This window comes from Ambystoma mexicanum, chromosome 6p (assembly GCF_040938575.1).
Source record: "Ambystoma mexicanum isolate Mex_15411 chromosome 6p, UKY_AmexF1_1, whole genome shotgun sequence".
Lineage (NCBI taxonomy): Eukaryota > Metazoa > Chordata > Amphibia > Caudata > Ambystomatidae > Ambystoma > Ambystoma mexicanum.
This window is the reverse complement of record NC_090935.1, coordinates 519,481,373-519,505,019: the sequence shown is the minus strand read 5'-3', so window position 1 is coordinate 519,505,019 and position 23,647 is coordinate 519,481,373.

Genomic DNA, 23,647 nt, shown 5'->3' with positions numbered 1-23,647 from the left:
GAAAGCATAACATCATTTGATTCTTTACGGACATTGCGGATAGGCTGGTCCCTCAGGACAACAGGAAGCTTTGTTCGAGTAGAAGGTGGGAATAAAGTAACAGGAGGACTACTAAGCACCACTTAAGGTTTTGGAGTCAAGCATGTCAGAATGCATAAAAACGACAGATCTCGAGAGTGGGGCGGGTTCGTTGGTTGGTAGTGGGTTAACCCTAGGATGCTGTTTGTCTTGCAAGTGAACCGAAATAAACCCTGTTGCTTAGATCAGCATCTGGAAGACATTTTTTAAAATATTTTCAGATTGGTGCCTCCAGTCGAGGACCCAACGTGCATAATCAGAAAAACAGAGTCCAAATTAAAAACCCAAAGAGGTTTATCGGGAGGAGGATGAACGGGTTAGTTGGCGCTGCACATGCATAGCCACTCAGGGGAGCCGAATACATCCACTAATATGGCTAAGCAAAAGGGAGATCAGTTTAGGAGTTATTCAAACATGGGTTGGATAAGTTATCCTTATCATCAATGTAGCCTGTTTTATTGTGATGGTTTTGGCAATTGTATATTCCTTCTACCCTGAAATAGATCTGGCAAAATACGAGAATGGCGATTGAAGATAGGTTGGTCTGGTAGCAAACACTGCAGGTTTCAGATATATGTGTCTAATTTTGATCTGAATGCATTCAGGTCATGGTAGGAGAAGGCGAAGGAGGTCTCCCTGTTATTGGTACTTCTGTGTTTTAGATAGGGAAAAATATAATAGGAACGCCGAAGAACGGGATTTGGTGGGACAGTAATTCCCAATTTAAATAAGGAAAAATGCTTGCTGGCTGAGTGCCCCATAGCCCAAGCGATGAATTGTAATCTGTCAAGGGTGTGAAATCCCTGGCCTTTTGGATTTGTATTCAATAATACAATTATGCAGGTAATTCCATCTCTGAAAGATAATTCTGTTAATCACATTCCCCAATCATAAGCTCCATGCCCAAAGCATAGTGTGTACTTGTGTCTTGCTGCATCAACATACTGATTTGCAGCACCTGCTCTACCAGTGGCACAGAGCAGGGTTAGAGGTCACAGGTGGCACATAGAACTGCAAATATAAGCCACACCTGAGTCAGGGTATGGTGGCCAGCATCCCTTAGAGTTATCCCAGCCATATTAAATTGATATTCCACATGTGTCAGCCTTTCGGCCCCGTTCAGCTGTGGAAGGGTTAAGTGTATTCCACTGACATTCTGGACCCTGGCCCTGTTCCAAAAAGTACATAACTCTGAAGATAGTATCCTGGTGGCACATAAAACTGTGAATGTAAGCCACACCTGAGTTAGGGTATGGTAGCGAGCATCTCTCAGAGTTATCCGAGCCACATAAAATCGATATTGTGCGGGCCCAGTCCAGCTGGAGAAGGGTTACGTGGAAGGGCCAGGAGGATAGCTAAAGGGCAACGTGTTTGTCTTGGAAACAATAGGGTATAAAGGTGCAACCTGTTGACAATCTCAAAGCGAGCTCATAAGTGGAAGCCTGTTTGTATGGTGGAATAACTGTGGCTGCATGGTAATACTGCATTGAGGTTGCCCAGTGCTGAAAGGTAAGAGACAGTATTGAATGTATTACCTTAAAGTTGTGCCTACAGTTACCAAGAGGTAGTATTGAAATAAGGCTGAGACACAATAGGGTTAGGAATTCTTGTTTATTCAGATGTAGTTGTTGCCTACAGCATTCAGATATATTGTTAGCTTCACAGTGTATATCTGATTTGTGGTACTTAAATTTTTATGAGTTCATTTGTTTAGGTCCTTAGATGTCCTTATTGGGTTTTCATTCTCATGAGTCCATATATGTAGGTCTTGATGTCCTTGTTGGATTTTTGATTGCAATTCAGATATATTGTTGATTTCACAATAGATAACTGATTGTAGTGCTCTTATAGATCAAGGTCCTTTTGGTTTACTCATTACAATTTGGTCCTTTGTGTATCTTGAAAAACAATTGTAATTTTACTTCTGTGAGTTTCCTCTGATTGTTGTTATCCCTCTTTTGTATATTGTCTTTGATTTGTTGTTTTGCCTCTTGTTTTGTTGTTTTGCCTCGACACGTATTTCCCCAGTAGATAATATACTTGTTCCTCAGGAGGGCTTTGGGTGAATAGACCACTGTGTGGTTACGTGAGCCTAATAGTCACTGTATGGACAACAGAAAAAAGTAAATAGGGTCAGTTGATGAGAGTGTCAAGGTAAAAAAAGTAGAGGAAAAGGAATTGTAGGAGAGAGGTTGGCACAATATTGTGTTCTGCTTGTAAATTAACAATAGAGATTTTAACTTATTGTACTCGTTGCTGAACAGTACTGATTTAACAGGTATGGTTTTGAACGCAATTGATCATTTGCAGTATTTACTATTGATCGGCCATTGTGTGGTATGTAGTTCATATATTATGGCCCGATCAGTATTTCTATTTCAAAACTTTGTTTGAAAACCGTATTACTTATTACTGAGCTTAACGCAATGAGTTTGGGGGTTTCCTGCTTGTTGTGCAGAGTCTTTTGTTGACTTCTGGTTTATATCATTTTGGAGTTTTTGAGATTTGTCAATGCATCAGTGGGTGCAGAATTTTCCACTTGCGGCGGGTGCCTAAAAAATGGTGTGCTTTAATTAGCGAATGTTTGGATAGTAGTGAAGCTTTAAAAAGTGGCGTTCCCAGGGCTATATGTAGCAGAGCTTATCGCTCATTATAGATATCCAGATTGTCCCCGAAGTTAGTAGGAGTAGTGAAAAAATACGCGCTTACCTTTAGAGTATAGTTTGATAGTGTTGTCGGAGAATGGTTCGGTATGATAGCCGAGTTCGAGTCGAGACGCGATGCTGCAATAGTGCATCCGAGTTCTTTTTTATATAGTGCGTGATGACATAGAATTGTGACGTAAATGCGTAATGAGTCACGTGATGTGAGATCGGTTGATTGGCCCGTGCCGGGTGCCATCTTGAAACACGGAGAAATATTCACATTTTGAATATGATATATGGTATTGGTAATTATATTGCTATCTACATTGTTAATTGCAGAGAATCCAGAGTTTAGAAGAAAGCCAGAGCACATGTACGTTGTAGAACCGGGACTATACTTTTGTTGCTGTAGTGGTGACATATGGTAGTTGTGCTGCTGATTTGAGGCAGACTGTTGAGATGGATTCTATTTTTGCACTACAGTTGCTTGCTGAGTGCTTAAAAGATACCGTATAATAATGTGTAGTGATCGTACTGCATATTTAGAGCAAACTTGTGAAAAGAATTGTGTGTCCGCACTTACGAAGTTGCTCAGGATATGTAGTAATTTGTGTTGGTTATTGGTGGGCTGAATTTTTTCAGAGAAAATGGACCAGCTCATTGTCTGAATTTAGATCAGTGTGGCAACAATCCATTACACAGATCCATTTTGCTTCTTGTTGGCGAAGTAACCGTTCTCTGTTTCCCCCCCTTTGGGGTGGATTGATTTTTTGTATGCCGAAGAATTTGATTGTCTCCATGTGCTCCAGTGGATGTTTTGAGAGGAAATGGAGAGCCAGTGGGGACATCATGTCTTTGTTTTTTATGCTTCGAATATGTTCTGATATCCGGATTTTGAGTTTGCGAATTGTACTGCATATGTACATTTTGTTGCATGGGCAGATGATGCCATAAATAACATATTTGCTGTTGCAATTAATGAAATCTTGAATATAGGCATCTTTGCCATTCAATAGTTTGAAAGATTTTTTGGCATCCTCTGTATATTGACAGAAATTGCAGGTGCCACATTTGAAATTTCCTTGAAGTTTGGCTTGATTCCAGAGTTGTTGCAGACCAGGTTCTTTGTTGCGATATTGAGGACAAAGAATATTTTTAAGATTCAGTGCTCTCCGGAAGGTAAAGTTTGGTTGATCTGTGAGGTGCTCACTGAGATCTACGTCTGCCTTGAGAATATTCCAATGTTTTATCAGGATCTTTCTGAGTTTCTTTGATTCACTGTTGTAGGTAGTGATGAATCTTGGAAGGTTGGTTTTGCATTCTTGGATTCTCTTTTTATTTTGAAGAAGTTCTGTTCTGGGTCTCAAAAATGTTTTAAGACTGGCTTTTTTGAGTAGTTTTGCGTTGTAGCCTCTTGTTTTGAACTTAGATTCTGACATATTCATGTGTTTAATAAATTCCTTTTCTGTTGTACAGTCACGTTTGATTCTTAGATATTCTCCAAAGGGAATATTGTTGATAATGTGCTGGGGGTGATTACTGTGTGCATGCAAGATGCTGTTGCCTGCTGTTGGTTTAACATAAAGTGTTGTTTGGATAGTGTTGTCTTCTACATAGAGTTCGAGGTCCAGGAATTGTATTTTGGTTGTACTTTCTTGCATGGTGAGTTTGAGGTTGTAGCTGTTGTTATTTATATAGTGGTGGTATTCTTCTAGTTGGGCTTTTGTCCCATTCCAGATAACCAAGATATCGTCAATATAGCGCCCCCAGTACACCACACAGTTTTGCTTATAGAAAAGCAGATGTTTCCATGCATTATAAAGTTCATAGTGGCCCATATATATGTTCGCATATGTTGCCGCAAATTTGGCTCCCATTGCTGTTCCCTGGGTTTGTCTATAGATTTGGTTGTTGAATGAGAATATGTTGTTATTTAGGGTGAAATTGAGCATTTCTAATAACATGAGGTTATGTTGAAAAAATGAAATGGATCTTGTTTTAAGGAAGTGGTGAGTGGTTCCCATTCCTTTAGTGTGCAATATGCTGGTGTAAAGGGATGTTACATCGAAGGTAACAAGATGAAAATTTGGTTCCCAATTTACAGACAATAGTTGCTGTATCACATGCTTTGTGTCTTGAATAAATGATGCCATACTTTTTGCTAGAGGTTGAAGATGGTTATCAATGAATTCCGAGATTGGTTCCGTGAGGGAACCTATACCATTTATGATTGGTCTTGTCGGTGGCAATTGTTTGAATGATTTATGAATTTTGGGTATGAAGTAAATGGTAGCCATAATTGGTGTTGGTGTATTCATAAAGGCATTTTCATCTTCTGTCAGGAGGTCTGCTTCCAACCATTGGTTGTTCAGGGTTTGCCATTCTTTGACTAGGTCTGGTATTGGATTATGGTTGAGAAGTGTATAACATTTTGTGTCTGATAAGTGAATACTGGTCATTTTGAGGTAATCCTCAGTTTTGATTAAGACAATTTTGCCACCTTTATCCGCTTGTTTTAGGATTATTCCATCATTTTCTTTGAGTTCTTTGATTGCTTTGGTTTCTTTGCGGGATAGATTTGAAGTGTACTTAGGTGTTATAGATCCTTCAAAGTACAATTTGAGCAAGTCATTAGTGACTAGTTGGTTGAAAATGTCAATTGCATTGTCTGCTCCAAAGAACGGATTAAATTTCGATTTTGGTTCCAATGTAGTTGGTATCGAGAGATCAAGAGGAATATCCATATCTTTGGCGAACAATGGTATAGTGTGTTGATCTTGGGTATCTTCTAAATTCATGAGATCAATGGTACTTTCTACTAGTTGTCCTTAAAGTTGAGATGGTGTTATTTTGTTTGTTTTGGTTGGTTTCAAAGATTTATTTTTGAAGTATTTTTTCAATTTTAAGGTTCAACAGAATTTGTAGAGATCCAAGTTGACTTTGAAGAAATCTAATGAGTTGGCAGGGCAGGTGGGATGTTTTACCCATGCATCCAAGCCCTACAATAAAACTGTGCAGTACTGGCATGGAAAACATCATGATGGCCAGAACTCCCCAGAGAGTGCACAGGGAAAACATGAAGAATAGGCTCCCACCCATTTTTGCCTATGTTGTGAGCACAGGAGGGCACTGCCTAAAACCACCATTGAGCTACACACACAGTAGCTTGAAACCATTGGGAATGGCAATGCTGATTGCCAAAAGCAACCCAGAACTGTGGGGAATTCATTTTCTTAATCCCAAAAATGGTTGCATTACCAGTACTCAGCACTATCAGAAAGCCAGCGTTTTAAAACCACCAGACCTTTGTGTAAAACTGAACAAATGAAACAAAACCAGACCAAGGAAAGACTTGCTAAGAGGTGGATACAATGTAAAACTATATTCTGAAATGACTTGAAGGAAGTAATTATTTAATGTATAGGTAAAAATTGTCAGTTTGATTTGAATGTAGAAAACTGGGTACAAAAAGTGACATTTAGCTGAAACCTGGCTTAATGAAACTGAATTCTGCCTGGCAACTACCCCCAAAAGGTGTTGAAACTGGATGCTCAGCCACCCTGCCCCTGGCCAAAAGGAGTTAACACCTCTCTGATTAGATTAGGGGTGGAGCAGCTGGGGACTACAGGGAGTTGAACAAAGGCCTGTCCTGGACTCAGGCAAATGTTATATTGGGGGCGTCGTAAAATAGCTTCCTCTTGGGAGAAACTGGGGGCAGCTGTGCCTCTGTGAACAAGCTGGCTTGGGGGAAGTGGATAAACCAGTTATTCCACCCTGTGATGTGGGAAGCCACACCCCTTTTTGACCAGAGCATAATTTTAAAAAGATAGATAACTCATAGTGCGGATTTGTCAGAATTATATAAGTAATATCATTATTTTTGTGATTGTTCTGTGAACATTTTGAGAGGCGTTAGGACAGTGTGGTGTATTCTGGCGGGTTGCTAGCGGAAAATAGGGTCTCACTCCAAATGTCTGCATGTTAAAAATCTGACACTTCATCAATTAATGTCCATACTCCTTGCGCACATGTGTGTAATTTTGAGTAAATGTCCGATATTGCAAAACCAGTTAAAAAGCGCAAAATGTTGTCATTTTTGAATGCAAGCCCCCAGGAAGATCAGAGGCGGACAAGCATGGACCATAAGGAAGATATATAATGTGCACATGTAATTTCAACAAATTGTATATCTGGGAAATATGTATTTGAATCAAATATAGATTTGTGGGAAAACTGACCAGGGGAGGATCCTCTGGCCCATAAACAGACCTCATCATGATGACAATCCATTTCCTTCCACCAATCATGGGAGAGGGGAGAATTGGGCCAATGACAAGTAGAGAGGGGCAGGCTTAGCTAGGCCCAGGCACACACCCATTTTCAAAACATATAAAAAGAGACTGCTGGGACAGGTAGAGACATTCAATTCCATTTGCTGCGGAGCATGCTGACCGACGACTTCACATCCAGAGATCGAGACTTCAAATCCATCAATCTCCAAAGACCAGAACTTTACTTCAGAACTTAAAGCAAGGGCCTAAACCCACAAACTGAGAAGTCTTCTCAGCAGGCCTCAGCAACCTTAAAATCATTTGCAAACTATTCCACAGCCGGGCGAGCTGTTTGAATTCTTTTGCCGAGAACAATTGCCAGAGACCAGACCAGAGATCCAGAGTGACCCAGACCGCTGTGAGCAGAACCAGAGAGCTGACCCAGATCACTGTGAAGTGCCGAGACCAGAACCGGAGTCCAGTCCAAAATCTGACCAGATCCATGGCGAGGCCTATTTCAAATTTATATTGTGAGTACCTAGCAGAACTGTGCAGAACCGATCTCTTAGTTAAAATAATCTAATCCAAACTATTTTAACCTAAGTAGAGCAGCCTCCTAGAAATCGTGTCATCTGTCATTTGTAAAGCTGCACAACTGTCACCTGTCAATTCTGAAGCTGCAAGCTGTCACCTGTCATTTTGAGTTTTACTTTAAATCCGAAAATCTACCTTTATTTAATCGTCTGTATCTCTGGAACCATTTGTGCTAGGAACGAGATTTAACTTTTTCCGCAATCACGATTTACGCACTTGCGAAATTTACCGCGATTTGCGATTTTGGCTCAATTTCTCCACTTGTCAAAATAGCAGCTCCATTCTTTCTTTTGTTAAAATCTGTATGCAACTTGGTAATAACTCATAGAGCATTGCTAAAGTGAGCCTGAACTAATACCAACACGCATCTTCCACTCACCCTGAATCTCTAGAGGGAATTAGAATCAGTTGGCACATTTTCCCATCCATTGCCATCACATTTAAAAGCATTTTGGGCCTGTGTTTCAAACTCCTACCTGTTTCCTCTAAGCTTGCTGGGGGGGGAACTGAATTTCGTATTGTATTTGATTGCATTCCTGAGAACTGTTTGCTCCTCTTTCCATCTCCTTCCATTTCCTACATTGCATAGGGGAGGGGGGTGAATTGCCAGAGAAAAAGTGATTATCTTATCTTTTGCTAAAATCATATCATTTTATTCCTCATTGCTTTTCCCTTGAAATCATAAAAGTATTTTTGCTACTTTATCCATCCTATACTAACTCCTCATTGATTGTAAAGAAGTGTGCTAGTGCCAGATTACCCATTGTTGATCAACATCATAAGTCTAAGTGTACTATCAGATATTAATTTATTATAAAGTGTGATATTTATATATTGTTTAAATTTTCAAATAAACCTTTTAATTTGCAAAACAAACCTACTTCTTGGCTCAGTGGGGTCAGGGGATTCTAAGAGGGGGGTGTTATACAAGGGTTGTCATCCAGAGTACTGAACTGGACATAAAAATACATCAATAAGGGTTTTCCTCAGCATCCCAGACTAGGCATTGACTTAGCTGTAGTGTTGATTGAATATCGCTTACAGGCAAAAGGAGAGACATTTATTGAGAGCCGAAATTAATTCTTTGGATAGTACTGTGTTGGTGAGATTAACTACTAGGTTCTCCTGGATTTTGAATTCTTTGAACGGGTGAACACTCTTGGTGTGTTGCTTTCTGCTCGGGAGGCTGCCGCTCCCTCTCTTTCCCCTTCTTGTTGGCTTTCATTTTTCGAGGTACTTGGTTGGTTTGGTGATTGGGGAAAGAGTGGTTTGAAAATTGAGTAAATTCTGGAGAGTCGGTATCTCTGGTATTCCTCTAAAAAAGGAAAGGGATCCTCTTCTCTGATGGGACCCGTAGTGGATGATGTTGTTTTGTCAGTTTCACTCTCACTCTCTGTCTCAGCTTCAGAGGAAATGGGCGTGAATTGTTTGGCTGGTTTGGTTTTAGATGGTGGTTTAGCTGGTGGTTTCGTTGGTTGTTTTGCCTGGGGTTTTTGAAATGAGTAGACCGTCTTGAATTTGTAGTCCATCTCGTCCCTGTAAATTTTTTATTTTTTTTTTATTTTTAGTTCAATTGTGAAGGCTGTAAGGAAGTTATCCAAGATTTGATAGTTTTTGAAGGTTGCTTCTGGTGAGTTAAAGTCTTCTATTTGTTTTTTGATTTTGTCTATTTCCTTTAGAGTACTTTGGTGGTCTTTTTTCCCATGTTTGATGATTCTGTATATAATTTCCTTAGAGGTGTTGACTAGCAGGGTTTCCCATTCTTTAAGTTCTTCAATATCCTCCTCATCAAAGGAGGGAAATATACAGATTCGTAAACCTCTTGGTATCCGATTGACCTGTAGATATTTTTCCAGGGTTGCAATTTCCCACCATCTGGATATTTCATTTTTGGAAAGTTGTTCTAATTGTTCAAATAAACTTTTTAATGAAGTTCCATTGGACGGTTTATTGTGATCTCTTTTAGTTGAATTGCTAGAAAATAACTGTTCAGCTTCTTCCATTGTTTTTTTTAATTCTTCTGGCATGATTATTGCAATTATTGTTGGCTTGGCTCTGCTGAGATTGCTGCTTGAGAGAAAATTAATAGGGTATAAAGGTGCAACCTGTTGACAATCTCAAAATCGAGCTCATAAGTGGAAGCCTGTTTGTATGGTGGAATAACTGTGGCTGCCTGGTAATACTGCATTGAGGTTGCCCAGTGCTGAAAGGTAAGAGACAGTATTGAATGTATTACCTTAAAGTTGCGCCTACAGTTATCAAGAGGTAGTATTGAAATAAGGCTGAGACACAATAGGGTTAGGAATTCTTGTTTATTCAGATGTAGTTGTTGCCTACAGCGTTCAGATATATTGTTAGCTTCACAGTGTATATCTGACTTGTGGTACTTACATTTTTATGAGTCCATTTGTTTAGGTCCTTAGATGTCCTTATTGGGTTTTCATTCTCATGAGTCCATATATGTAGGTCTTGATGTCCTTGTTGGATTTTTGATTGCAATTCAGATATTTTGTTGATTTCACAATAGATAACTGATTGTAGTGCTCTTATAGATCAAGGTATTTTTGGTTTCCTCATTACAATTTGGTCCTTTGGGTATCTCGAAAAATAATTGTAATTTTACATCTGTGAGTTTCCTCTGATTGTTGTTATCCCTCTTTTGTATATAGTCTTTGATTTGTTGTTTTTCCTCTTGATTTGTTGTTTTGCCTCGACACATGTTTCCCCAGTAGATAATATACTGGTTCCTCAGGAGGGCTTTGGGTGAATAGACCACTGTGTAGTTACGTGAGCCTAATAGTAACTGTATGGACAACAGAAAAAAGTAAATAGGGTCAGTTGATCAGAGTATCAAGGTAAAAAAAGTAGAGGAAAAGGAATTGCAGGAGAGAGGTTGGCACAATATTGTGTTCTGCTTGTAAATTAACAATAGAGATTTTAACTTATTGTACTCGTTGCTGAACAGTACTGATTTCACAGGTATGGTCTTGAACGCAATTGATCATTTGCAGTCTTTACTATTGATCGGCTATTGTGTGGTATGTAGTTCATATATTATGACCCGATCAGAAATTCTATTTCAAAACTTTGTTTGAAAACCGTATTACTTATTACTGAGCTTACCTCAATGAGTTTGGGGGTTTCCTGCTTGTCGTGCAGAGTCTTTTGTTGACTTCTGGTTTATATCATTTTGGAGTTTTTTAGATTTGTCAATGCATCAGTGGTTGCAGAATTTTCCACTTGTGGCGGGTGCCTGAAAAATGGTGTGCTTTAATTAGCGAATGTTTGGATAGTAGTGAAGCTTTAAAAAGCGGCGTTCCCATAGCTATATGTAGCAGAGCTTATCGCTCATTATAGATATCCAGATTGTCCCCGAAGTTAGCAGGAGTAGTGAAAAAATACGCGCTTACCTTTAGAGTATAGTTTGATAGTGTTGTCGGAGAATGGTTCGGTATGATAGCTGAGTTCTAGTCGAGACGCGATGCTGCAATAATGCATCCGCGTTCTTTTTTATATAGTGCGTGATGACATGGTGGGCTGAATTTTTTTTTCTCAACCATAATCCAATACCAGACCTAGTCAAAGAATGGCAAACCCTGAACAACCAATGGTTGGAAGCAGACCTCCTGACAGAAGATGAAAATGCCTTTATGAATACACCAACACCAATTATGGCTACTATTTATTTCATATCCAAAATTCATAAATCATTCAAACAATTGCCACCGACAAGACCAATCATTAATGGTATAGGTTCCCTCACGGAAAAAATCTTGGAATTCATTGATAACCATCTTCAACCTCTAGCAAAAAGTATGGCACAATTTATTCAAGACACAAAGCATGTGATACAGCAACTATGGTCTGTAAATTGGGAACCAAATTTTCATCTTGTTACTTTCGATGTAACATCCCTTTACACCAGCATATTGCACACTAAAGGAATGGAAACCGCTCACCACTTCCTTAAAACAAAATCCATTTCATTTTTTCAACATAACCTCATGTTGTTAGAAATGCTCAATTTCACCCTAAATAACAACATATTCAAATTCAACAACCAAATCTATAGACAAACCCAGGGAACAGCAATGGGAGCCAAATTTGCGGCAACATATGCAAACATCTATATGGGCCACTATGAACTTTAACATGCATGCAAACATCCGCTTTTCTATAAGCAAAACTGTGTGGTGTACTGGGGGCGCTATATTGACGACATCTTGGTTATCTGGAATGGGACAAAAGCCCAACTAGAAGAATACCACCACTATCTAAATAACAACAGCTACAACCTCAAACTCACCATGCAAGAAAGTACAACCAAAATACAATTCCTGGACCTCGAACTCTATGTAGAAGACAACACTATCCAAACAACACTTTATGTTAAACCAACAGCAAGCAACATCATCTTACATGCACACAGTAATCACCCCCAGCACATTATCAACAATATTCCCTTTGGAGAATATCTAAGAATCAAAGGTAACTGTACAACAGAAAAGGAATTTACTAAACACATGAATATGTCAGAATCTAAGTTCAAAACAAGAGGCTACAACGCAAAACTACTCAAAAAAGCCCGTCTTAAAACATTTTTGAGACCCAGAACAGAACTCCTTCAAAATAAAAAGAGTATCCAAGAATCCAAAACCAACCTTCCAAGATTCATAACTACCTACAACAGTGAATCACAGAAACTCAGAAAGATCCTGTTAAAACATTGGAATATTCTCAAGGCAGACGAAGATCTCAGTGAGCACCTCACAGATCAACCAAATCTTACCTTCCGGAGAGCGCCGAATTTTAAAAATATTCTTTGTCCTTCTCATTTTCAATATCGCAACAAAGAACCTGGTCTGCAACAACTATGGAATCAAGCCAAACGTCAAGGAAATTTCAAATGTGGCACCTGCAATTTCTGTCAATATACAGAGGATGCCAAAAAATCTTTCAAACTACCGAATGGCAAAGATGGCAATATTCAAGATTTCATTAATTGCAACAGCAAATATGTTATTTATGGCATCATCTGCCCATGCAACAAAATGTACATAGGCAGTACAATTCGCAAACTCAAAATCCGGATATCAGAACATATTCGAAGCATAAAAAACAAAGACATGATGTCCCCACTGGCTCTCCATTTCCTCTCAAAACATCCACTGGAGCACATGGAGACAATCAAATTCTTCGGCATACAAAAAATCAATCCACCCCAAAGGGGGGGAAACAGAGAACGGTTACTTCGCCAACAAGAAGCAAAATGGATCTGTGTAATGAATTGTTGCCACACTGGTCTAAATTCAGACAATGAGCTGGTCCATTTTCTCTGAAAAAATTCAGCCCACCAATAACCAACACAAATTACTACATATCCTGAGCCACTTAGTAAGTGCGGACACACAATTATTTTCACAGGTTTGCTCAAAATCTGCGGTACGATCACTACACGTTATTTTACGGTATCTTTTAAGCACTCAGCAAGCAACTGTTGTGCAAAAATAGAATACATCTCAACAGTCTGCCTCAAATCAGCAGCACAACTACCATATGTCACCACTAGAGCAACAAAAGTATAGTCGCGGTTCTACAACGTACATGTGCCCTGGCTTTCTTCTAAACTCTGAATTCTCTGCAATTAACAATGTAGATCGCAATATAATTACCAATGCCATATATCGTATTCAAAATGTGAATATTTTTCCCTGTTTCAAGATGGCACCCAGCACGGGCCAATCAACCGATCTCACATCACGTGACTCATTACGCATTTACGTCATAATTCTATGTCATCACGCACTATATAAAAAAGAACGCAGATGCACTATTGCAGCATCGCGTCTCGACTCGAACTCGGCTATCATACTGAACCATTCTCCGACAACACTATCAAACTATTCTCTTAAGGTAAGCATGTATTTTTTCACTACTCCTGCTAACTTCGGGGACAATCTGTATATCTATAATGAGCGATAAGCTCTGCTAGATATAGCCATGGGAACACCGCTTTTTAAAGCTTTACTACTATGCAAACATTCGCTAATTAAAGCACACAATTTTTTAGGCACCCGCCGCAAGTGGAAAATTCTGCAACCACTGATGCATTGACAAATCTCAAAAACTCCAAAATGATATAAACCAGAAGTCAACAAAAGACTCTGCACGACAAGCAGGAAACCCCCAAACTCATTCAGGTAAACTCAGTAATAAGTAATACGGTTTTCAAACAAAGATTTGAAATAGAAATTCTGATCGGGCCATAATATATGAACTACATACCACACAATAGCCGATCAATAGTAAAGACTGCAAATGATCAATTGCGTTCAAAACCATACCTGTGAAATCAGTACTGTTCAGCAACGATTACAATAAGTTAAAATCTCTATTGTTAATTTACAAGCAGAACACAATATTGTGCCAATCTCTCTCCTACAATTCCTTTTCCTCTACTTTTTTTTACCTTGATACTCTCATCAACTGACCCTATTTACTTTTTTCTGTTGTCCATACAGTGACTATTAGGCTCACGTAACCACACAGTGGTCTATTCACCCAAAGCCCTCCTGCGGAACCAGTATATTATCTACTGGGGAAACACGTGTCGAGGCAAAACAACAAATCAAGAGGCAAAACAACAAATCAAAGACAATATACAAAAGAGGGATAACAACAATCAGAGGAAACTCACAGAAGTAAAATTACAATTGTTTTTCAAGATACCCAAAGGACCAAATTGTAATGAGGAAACCAAAAAGACCTTGATCTATAAGAGCACTACAATCAGTTATCTATTGTGAAATCAACAATATATCTGGATTGCAATCAAAAATCCAACAAGGACCTCAAGACATACATATATGGACTCATGAGAATGAAAACCCAATAAGGACATCTAAGGACCTAAACAAATGGACTCATAAAAATGTAAGTACCACAAGTCAGATTTACACTGTGAAGCTAACAATATATCTGAACGCTGTAGGCAACAACTACATCTGAATAAACAAGAATTCCTAACCCTATTGTGTCTCTGCCTTATTTCAATACTACCTCTTGATAACTGTAGGCGCACCTTTAAGGTAATACATTCAATACTGTCTCTTGTCTTGGAAATAAGACAACGCATAGTAACACAGGTTCAAATCCCAGTCTTGCACTTAGAAACTGGTCTCCAGTATTAAGCGTGTTAAAAAATAGCACATATAATTATAATAATGATGTGTAATCCCCCAGACAGGCCGGACCCTGCACTAATGGCAGGAAGGTAGTCCTGGTAGGGTGCCTCTCTTTGTTCCTTTATAAGGGCAGGTAACACCCTTCTCCCTGGGACAGCCACTCCACAGGATGCTGGCCTGGGAGCAGAAACCATGAGGCACACCCATTCACGGAAAGCAAGGCCTGACACCAGGGCATTGCATTTCTAAAGTCCCTTGATCCTTTTCAGAAGGGAGTGCGGAGTTAGGATAGCCAGAGAGGGAACTGTGCAGTTTTGGGAAGGGTCTGCCATCTTGATTCTCTCTGCTGCTCTTTCTTGTTCCTGTCCCCTCCACTTCCTCTGGAGCAAAGCACTTTGGGTATGACATCATAAGGGCAACATACAAGCATTTCAAGGGCAGGAATTAGACTCCTAAAGCAGGCTAGCTTTAGTCCAATCACCTGGGACCTTTACCTGTAAAATAAGGTGTCTTCCACCACTTATTTGAATTTTCTTGGGAATCATATTGAAGCATCTTTGGATCATTACTTAAGAAAATTTCACTGGACCCTGCTGAGAGAGCAATCCTTTCTAATGTCCTCCAGTCATGAGGTGAAGGCAGGTGTACCAATGGAGAGACTAGCTCTGTCCCCTAACCATCGCAGGGACCTTTGAGGTTCATCTGCTGCTGGAACAGCGCCTGCCTCTGTGCCAGTCAAAGCATTACCCAGGACCTCACCATGTTGGAGGACCCCTGCAGTTGTGTGCCAGTCTCCCCGTCTTTCGGAGTCTGTGAACAAGTACCCATCATGTCCACGAGTCCCTGAAGTGGAACTCACAGACACTTAAGAAGTGACCTGCTGCTGGAGCAAGACCGCCTCTCTGCCTGCCACAGCGGTATCTAGGACCTCACTGTGTTGGAGGAACCCTGAAGGAATTATTCTCCATCCTCCGTAAAATGAAATCACCCATACCGCAAACTGATAATACTCCCAAAAATAAGCTCTGGTGCACGAATATACAAAATGCCCTTGCAGGAAAAATTGGCTCTCTTCAAACCAAAATAGCAATCAAAAAAGCTGCCTTGCTATTGCCAGCGGAGCCTACTACTAAGGTACAGCCTTCCTTAAACCAGCCCAATAACACTCCTCACCCCTTCAGCTTCAAACAAATAACCATACTAGAGACAGGAAAAATTATACTCTCCCTAAAGCCTTCTAATTGTAAAGGAGATAATTGCCCTGCTCAAATTATAAAAGATGCAGCGAGAGACCTAGCTCCCTTCATCTCCAAACTGATCAACGCCTCCTTTAAGACTAACCTAGTGCCCAATAACCTTAAACAGTCTTGGGTCCTACCTTTGCTAAAAAAACAAACTCTCGACCCTTCCATCCCGACAAATTACAGACCCATCACCACCGTCCCATTCCTACTCAAAATCATCGACAGGGTAGCCTACCTGCAAATTCAGGATTACCTTAAAACTAACAACCTTCTAGGCTCACGACAATCCGGCTTCCGCCCCCTTCATGGCACTGAAACAGCCTTGATTGATCTTAAGACTCAAATTGGCGAGTTGAAGGATAATGGAAAATTCGCTAGGCTACTCCTCCTTGACCTTTCGGCAGCCTTTCACCTGGTAGATCATGCAGTCTTATGCAATCACCTCAGCTCCGCTGCCCATTTTTCAAGTGTTGCCATAACTTGGGTCAATCCTTCCTTGCTAACAGGACAATGAGAGTCTTCTCCCCCTTAGCAGCTGCTGATCCCATACAAGTCTCCTGCGGTGTCCCCCAGGGATCATGTGTGTCTCCTACTATGTACAACCTCTTTACCAAACCTTTGTTTGCCAAGTTGGATAGACTGGGTGTCAGCTACACTAACTACGCAGATGACACTCAGATCGTCAACCCCCTTTTGGGTAACTTCTTGGAAGACTGAGCTTTGGTTAACAAGATATATCTCCTCATTCAGGCATGGCTGGCATCCCATGGCCTCTGTCTGAATGACGACAAAACGGAAATTCTGATCCTCGGCACAGAGACAGCGATTAAAAAACTTAACCCGAACTATGCCTCGTTTAACATTGACAACAATGTCATCAAAGTGATGCCTGCAGTCAAAACCCTTGGGGTCTATCTGGACTCAGCACTCACTTTTAAGAAACAAATTAACTCCCTAGCTTCCTCCACAGCCTATACTTGTAAACTGATCCGAGCATGTAGACCATTCCTAACAGAGGCTAGCTGTATTACCTTAGCTAATGCACTTATCATATCCAGATTGGACTATTGTAATGCCCTATATGCGGGATCTAACAAGTATATCCTTAAACTCCAAACACTCCAAAATAATGTTCTTAGAGTAGCCTTAAACATTCCTAATAGAGCCCATGTCTCTACCTCCAGAAGGAATATCCACTGGCTAAAAATGAAAGACAGGATCACCCACAAAACTCTTTCGCTCACGTCTAAATGCCTCAACAATATAGCTCCCCACTATCTAGCAAATAGGATCAACAAGAGAATCTCAAAACGCCCCAAAAGAATGACTAACGCTTATACCTTGATGGTGCCTAGATATAAAAAGAGTACAGCTGGCGGTGCTAGCTTTCTAGTCATAGCTGCCCAAACCTGGAACAAACTCCCCTTAGAACTTAGAAAGGACCAACCCTACCTAAGTTTCAGGCGCAAGGTTATTTCATGGATATGATCTAATGACATCTAATGTGATCACCCTCTTTTACTAGAACCACTCGTCCTGAGTGACATGTCCCGACTATGCCCTTTGTTAACTTGACCCCCCATAGGGACCTCCGACTACCACTGCTAGTATCTAGGAAATTTCACTGGATCCTACCGGGACTACAAAACTGTGGTTGATTGTTACTTAGCTCTTTATGCTTCCGACACCTGGCATTAACTGTATAAGTATATTCAGACAGTAACGCTGCTGAACTGTCCTACTGCCTATTTTGCTTCTCACTGTAACTAAGTTCGCAAGTATCCTTGTAATGTTTGCGCCCGGCTACCTACAGGTTTGGTTTTGCGCTATATTAAATAAACAACAACAACAAGTTGTGTGCCAGCCTCCCCCATGCGTTAGAGCATGAGAAAGGGACTCATCTTGTCTCTGAGCCCCTGAACTGGGACTCACAGCACCATGAGACCCAAGACAGCCAGGATCCTACTGTTTTTAGCCACTGATCTGCTTGGAGCGTTCTTTCAAGAACTGTTCAGCACATTTGAACTGTTGCTGCTTTTTGTTCTCTCTTGATATTCGCACAGAGCTAAGAAGTCTGTTTCAGTGCTGCATATAAGATACTATTGACAGCTAACTGCTTCCGTGGACCATTTTTAGGCCCTAGAGACTGGTTAGCTCATGTTGAACCCTATTTGCTCTGAAGTACATATGCTTTTTCAAGAACATTGTTGCTTTTGCTTGCCTTTCACCGCTGATCAATTACCAGGACTGTATTTATTTATTTATTTTTGCATTTAATAAGCACTCAAAACCCTAGGCGCTAGTTACATAAAGTGCAAGGTGCATTACATAAAGTGCAAATAAATCATGTGGTTACATGTAGAAGTAGGTTGTATAGGCCTCACCTCATGGTATGGGGGGCTATTTCAGGTAGGAATCATCCAAAATTACCAAGATGAAATTACCAAATGGGAGATTTGGCCAAATTTCCGCATTTTGAAAATACTGAACAGCTCTAAAGTTCGAGCAAGTCCCCGATTTGGTGGCAGGGGTGCAGGGGTGTCCCCTGTTCCGTTGCTCACTATATTGTGAGTGACGGTTGCAGGGGTGTGTCGGGGTGATTTTCCCGGGGGCCGGCAAGGCCTTCCGCGGACCTCCGGGCCTGGGGAGGCCCCAACTCCTCCCGCATCCCAAAAGGAGTATGAGACACACCCAAGAGCAAGGTAATAACTGCTGTTTATTAGAGTAACGGCAGGGATGCGCTCAGACTGTATGCATCCAGAGAGGCTCTCGTCGTTAGTGGGGATCGCAGGCCCTTTTTACAGCAGTATGACGCGCTACTTGCGTCACCTGGGAAAATCATCCCAAAACACATCGCCACTTCGGGTTGGTTCCCTGAGTAGTAGGGTTAGTATAGTTACCCTATGGGAGGAAATGTTAGTGGATAAGGACGGGTCAGGTGGTACACTTGGGCTGTCTCTAACAGTTGCTACATCGGAATTGTTACAAGGGGAAACTTGGTGATTGGCTAAAAGTGATGGCGTCAGTGATGAGCCCCTTGTGTTCTGATTGGTTCTCCCGCGAGGCCCTAAACCTGAGACCATCGCCGTTCCCAGCTCTCGGTGTACCTGACATTAGCAACAATGTGCAACTATGTGTTTGTGGTAGACAATGGGCAGGTCTGCTTACGGGCTGGTGTGCATGTCTTTCCCATCGCTGTAGGTGTCCAACTTGTCGCTTCGTTGTTGTAGATTGTGTCCCAGACGTGGAACCTGGCGGTTCTCTGTCTCGTGAGCTTGGCACCTTGTCAGTTCAGCTTGTTCATGTGTGGGAGACAGTAGCTGGAGTAGAATTATGGGCATTAGATTTTGTATTCTGCCTCTGAGGGCTTGGCAACTGCAGGTATAAACTTGGTGCTGGGCGTGCGGCATGCGGGTTGCAACATCGTGGCCTTGGCTGTGGGCTCTCGTTGGGGGCTCGTTCTGCATGGTCAGCACTTGCATTTTCGTTCTGGGAGGATTTTTGTTTGCGAGGCTCCTGCCTGGGCACTCTTGCTTGCGGCCAACGATGCATGTCCGTGGGTATGTCAGTCCGCTACGTCATAGCACTGAGTATATTCTTCGTGTGGGTTGGTGTGTGAGTGACCAGTGTGCATGGTGGCACGTGTGCTCTTGTCTGTTGGCTATGTCGTCATGGCATCTCTAACGATGGTGATTTTCGTGGTCGTCTAATCAAGCTGGTCCATGGCGCATGCGTCAGCTTGGCCAGGGCGTGCTACTGGGCATGCTCCTCGCATGTGTATGCCTTTGAAGCAGGATACTTTGTCATCTGGTAAGGAAGGAAATTGTTTGAACTCCTCTCATTGGGGGTGCTTGGGCCATGATCCCCTAGGCCATAGTCTGGATGAGACTGGGGGGAGGGTGTTATCCCATTCTCCCACTTCAGTCCCCCCTCTGGTCGACTTGTCGACCACAGAATCATCAATTTTCTTGTCTCTGCGTACCCTCCATATTTTCGTTATTCCAGCCAGGTGTCCATAGTGGTGGACATGATCTTCAAATGACCAATACATATAGACGCAGCCACCACCGGGTTTGCAGTATACCCACTTTCCAACATAGCTCTTTGGGTTCCTTGGGTTCTCTACCTCCACAGATGGTGGGTCAAAGTGGTTTTCTAGTATTTGTTTGCACAACCTTTCTCGTTCTTTTATAATAATGTCTGTGTGTTGGTCATCATCAGCTGGTAGTAGGCCGTGCATGCCGATCAGTTCCATCATTTCGTCCGTTGTTCGGGCTGTTCTTGCTTTCCATAACCTCATTCCAAGCAATACAGCCATTCCCACTATTATACATCCTACTATTATTTTAAATCCATCTGACAGCCATGAAGGCATCCATGACCATAAAAATGGAAACCAGCTGCCATCTTTCTTTACTCCTTTGGCTTCTTCTACCATTTTTGAGTACATCATGGCGATTTGTGATACTGCCTCAGTAAGTGTTCGATTGTCCGCTTCGTTAGCGGGGATGAATGTGCAACATGATTTTCCAATTTTTGCACAAACTCCTCCTCCATTGCTGTGAGGAGGTCCAGCACACATCTTTTCTGGAGTGCTACCATTCACACTTCCCTCAATTCTTCTTTTATTGCATTAAATCCATTGATGGTTGAATTTATTGTCATCATTAGCTCCCATCGGGTTATTTGAAGCCATTTTGCATTTAGTTATGCCTGCAGTCCTGGATGTATTATTGATGAGAAGAACGATGCTGCTCTGCTGAACAGTCTGTGTCCTGAAGTAATGTCAATGAGAGCTGTTTCCGATCTTTCCCACAGGTAGTTTGCCGTCAGTGGTTCTCCTTGTCTTTTCACCCTTGACAAAATGTCTGTGTCGTTATTTCCTTTACCTTCTTCAGTCGCCACATATCTTTTCCTCCTTTTGTTCCCTTCATCCATCTTAGGGAAGTTGCCCAAGTTGACATGTTTCTGGGGCACAACCAGAGATGGTACGTTGAAGTGTACCATAGTGCATATTCCATTCCAAGATGGTGGTAAGCTGTGGTATGCTTTATCTCCGCAGGTCCAATAGTGGTCCATTAGAACTGCTGTGCCGGCACCCCCCTCAGGTATCCGTACTGTACTTTTACAGTTGTTGTTACTTCCAACATCAACATCGCCGGGGTGTTGATAGCACAGTGTGGGTGCAGTTAGCGGTAGTATAGGTATTGGGTCTTCGTCTTTCTCCAGCCATGTTAATAGTGGTATGCACTTTAGCTATTCCGTCCAGCATTTGTGGTTCATTTCATTTATTCTGGTCACATTTTCATTTGCGCATGTTACCATATTGCTCCCCAAAACTCTCTCTGTCCATCCATCATTCATATATATCTTCCCATATATTACTATCAGTGGTCTTTCCCAGCAACCTGGTTCACCAGCAATTTCGCTTGCATACCAATCGCACGGTAGGTATTTTAATGTTACCTTCTTCGTTTCTCCTTTTTCAGGACCATCCGTCACATACTGGAACCCTTGAGTATGTTGGCGGTAACTATTGTACATCATAAGTGTTTTGATGAAGTTATTTTCATATGGGTATGAGTCCCTTGTCTTCCAATGCAACATTACTACTTTTCCTTGAAATCGTCCTTTTGTTTGGAATATTGCCATATATATCAGACATTCTACTGTTCTTGCTGGCACTTCAGTAGCTACAAATGTCCTTGATGCGCTCATGGCGTATGGGATCAGCGAGCACACATAGCAGTTGTCCTTAGTTGTCTGCTTACCAATTTGGGACATGTGCTGATACCACATGTTATTTGAGACGTGTGCGGATGCTGTGAGGTATGTGTCCACCCCATTGTTATCCATAGAGGTACTACGCTTAACCCTGTTCCCATTACCTCTTGTGTTACTTTTACCACCTGACACTGTATCTGCTGCAGCTGTGGGATGGGGTAAATTAGTTTTGGGTGCAGCCATAACATAATAAGCATAGTGTGTCTGCCAGACAGAGGCAGCCAATAGTCCAGTGATAAACAACACACTTATTAATTTTATTACAATAGCTAATATCACTGGCATTTTTATCTTACCTTTGCTGCGGTCCTGCAGCTTATTATTCTTTTCTTTATAGATGCCCGCCTGAAAATTTCTAAAAATAAGTAGTTATTTAATGCCCAGGCGAAAAGCTGTTCCCACGCTAATCTCAGTGACCTATCTCTCAGAGCTGGTAAGTGCTCATGGAGATATGGGAATGATTTTTCTATGCCCAAAATGAACGTGTTGTCATACACACTTATCCTCCTCTTTTTTAGATTTTTTTGTCTTTTTATAGCGTATACAAATTGGTGTGACAGTGCTTCAGGGGTGTTGTCGTCTGTGGGTAGCATTTACCCCTGGCCAAAACGCACCGTTAGTTTCTTCACTTTTCTTTATACATAAACAGTAGTACGCAGTGCCTGCATGTGCGAGACAAAAGGAGAAAGAGAACATGCACGTGTCTACAAGTGTTGTGCAATGTGACAATTTGTTAGGCAATGTCCTTCATTTGGGTAGTAGCATGGGCGGGGCTGGCCGAGGCAGTGTTTTGTTTGCTCTGGGATCTCGCTATCATGGGGTGGGCTATGGGGAATTGTTCATTTGAGTCTTTGGTAGTGTCTGTTATTTGGGAGGGGATATGGGCTTTATTGCAGTTGTTGTTGGTTGCTGTTACTGCCGTGTTGTCTTCTGTTGCTGTTGCGTTGGCCCTGTCGTCAACGCAAGGGTGGGTATGACCTTTGTAGGGCTTGACGTCATGCAGGTGATTCCAGACGTGTTTATCTGCCAACTTAATTGCTCTAGGAGCTACTGCTTCCACCTGGTGGGGCCCAGTAAATCTGGGGCTGTGCCACCTTCTTTTAAAGTTGCGGAGGAGAATGCTGTCTCCTTCCTTAACAGTCCAGTTTAGTGGTTGTTCCTGTTCCTCATTTATATCTTCTTGTTGGGTGATTATTGACCTGCTCTGCGTCCGCTCGAGCTGTTGAGAGATAAAGGCGACACTAGTAATCAAGAAAGACACATATTCATACATTTCGTCACCAAAAACATTAGCAGAGGTATGATAGTCTGACATGGCCCTTGATGGTGGATTAAGTGGAAGGCGCATCTGACATCCAGTCACCACCTCGTGGGGTGTGAGGTGGGGATCTGACTCTGGCTTATACCTTAATTCAAACAGGGCCAAGGCGAGGCAGTACAACCAACTTTTCTTAGTTGTCTGCTGAATCTCTTCCTTCAAAAACACCATTAGCCTGCGGGTGGTATGCACATGCAAATTTGTGTTTAATGCCAAGCAGTGTAGTTATGTGTTCGAACATTTCATTTGTGAAGTGCGGGCCATTGTCTGACCGCAGCACCTCGCAAACCCCCCACCTAGGGAAGACCTCCCTTACCAGGAACTTGGCTGCTCTGAAGGCATCTGCATGAGAGCAGGGTCCAGCCTCTATCCACCTTGAAAATGGGCACACCACCACAATCACATATCTGTATCTTTGACATACATTGATCATGTGTAAGTGCAGAAAGGGTCCTTCTGGCCGGGGTATAGTACCTTTTATCACTTGCAGCGTGTGACCGGCCGTGAACTGTTGAAAGGTTAGGCAATT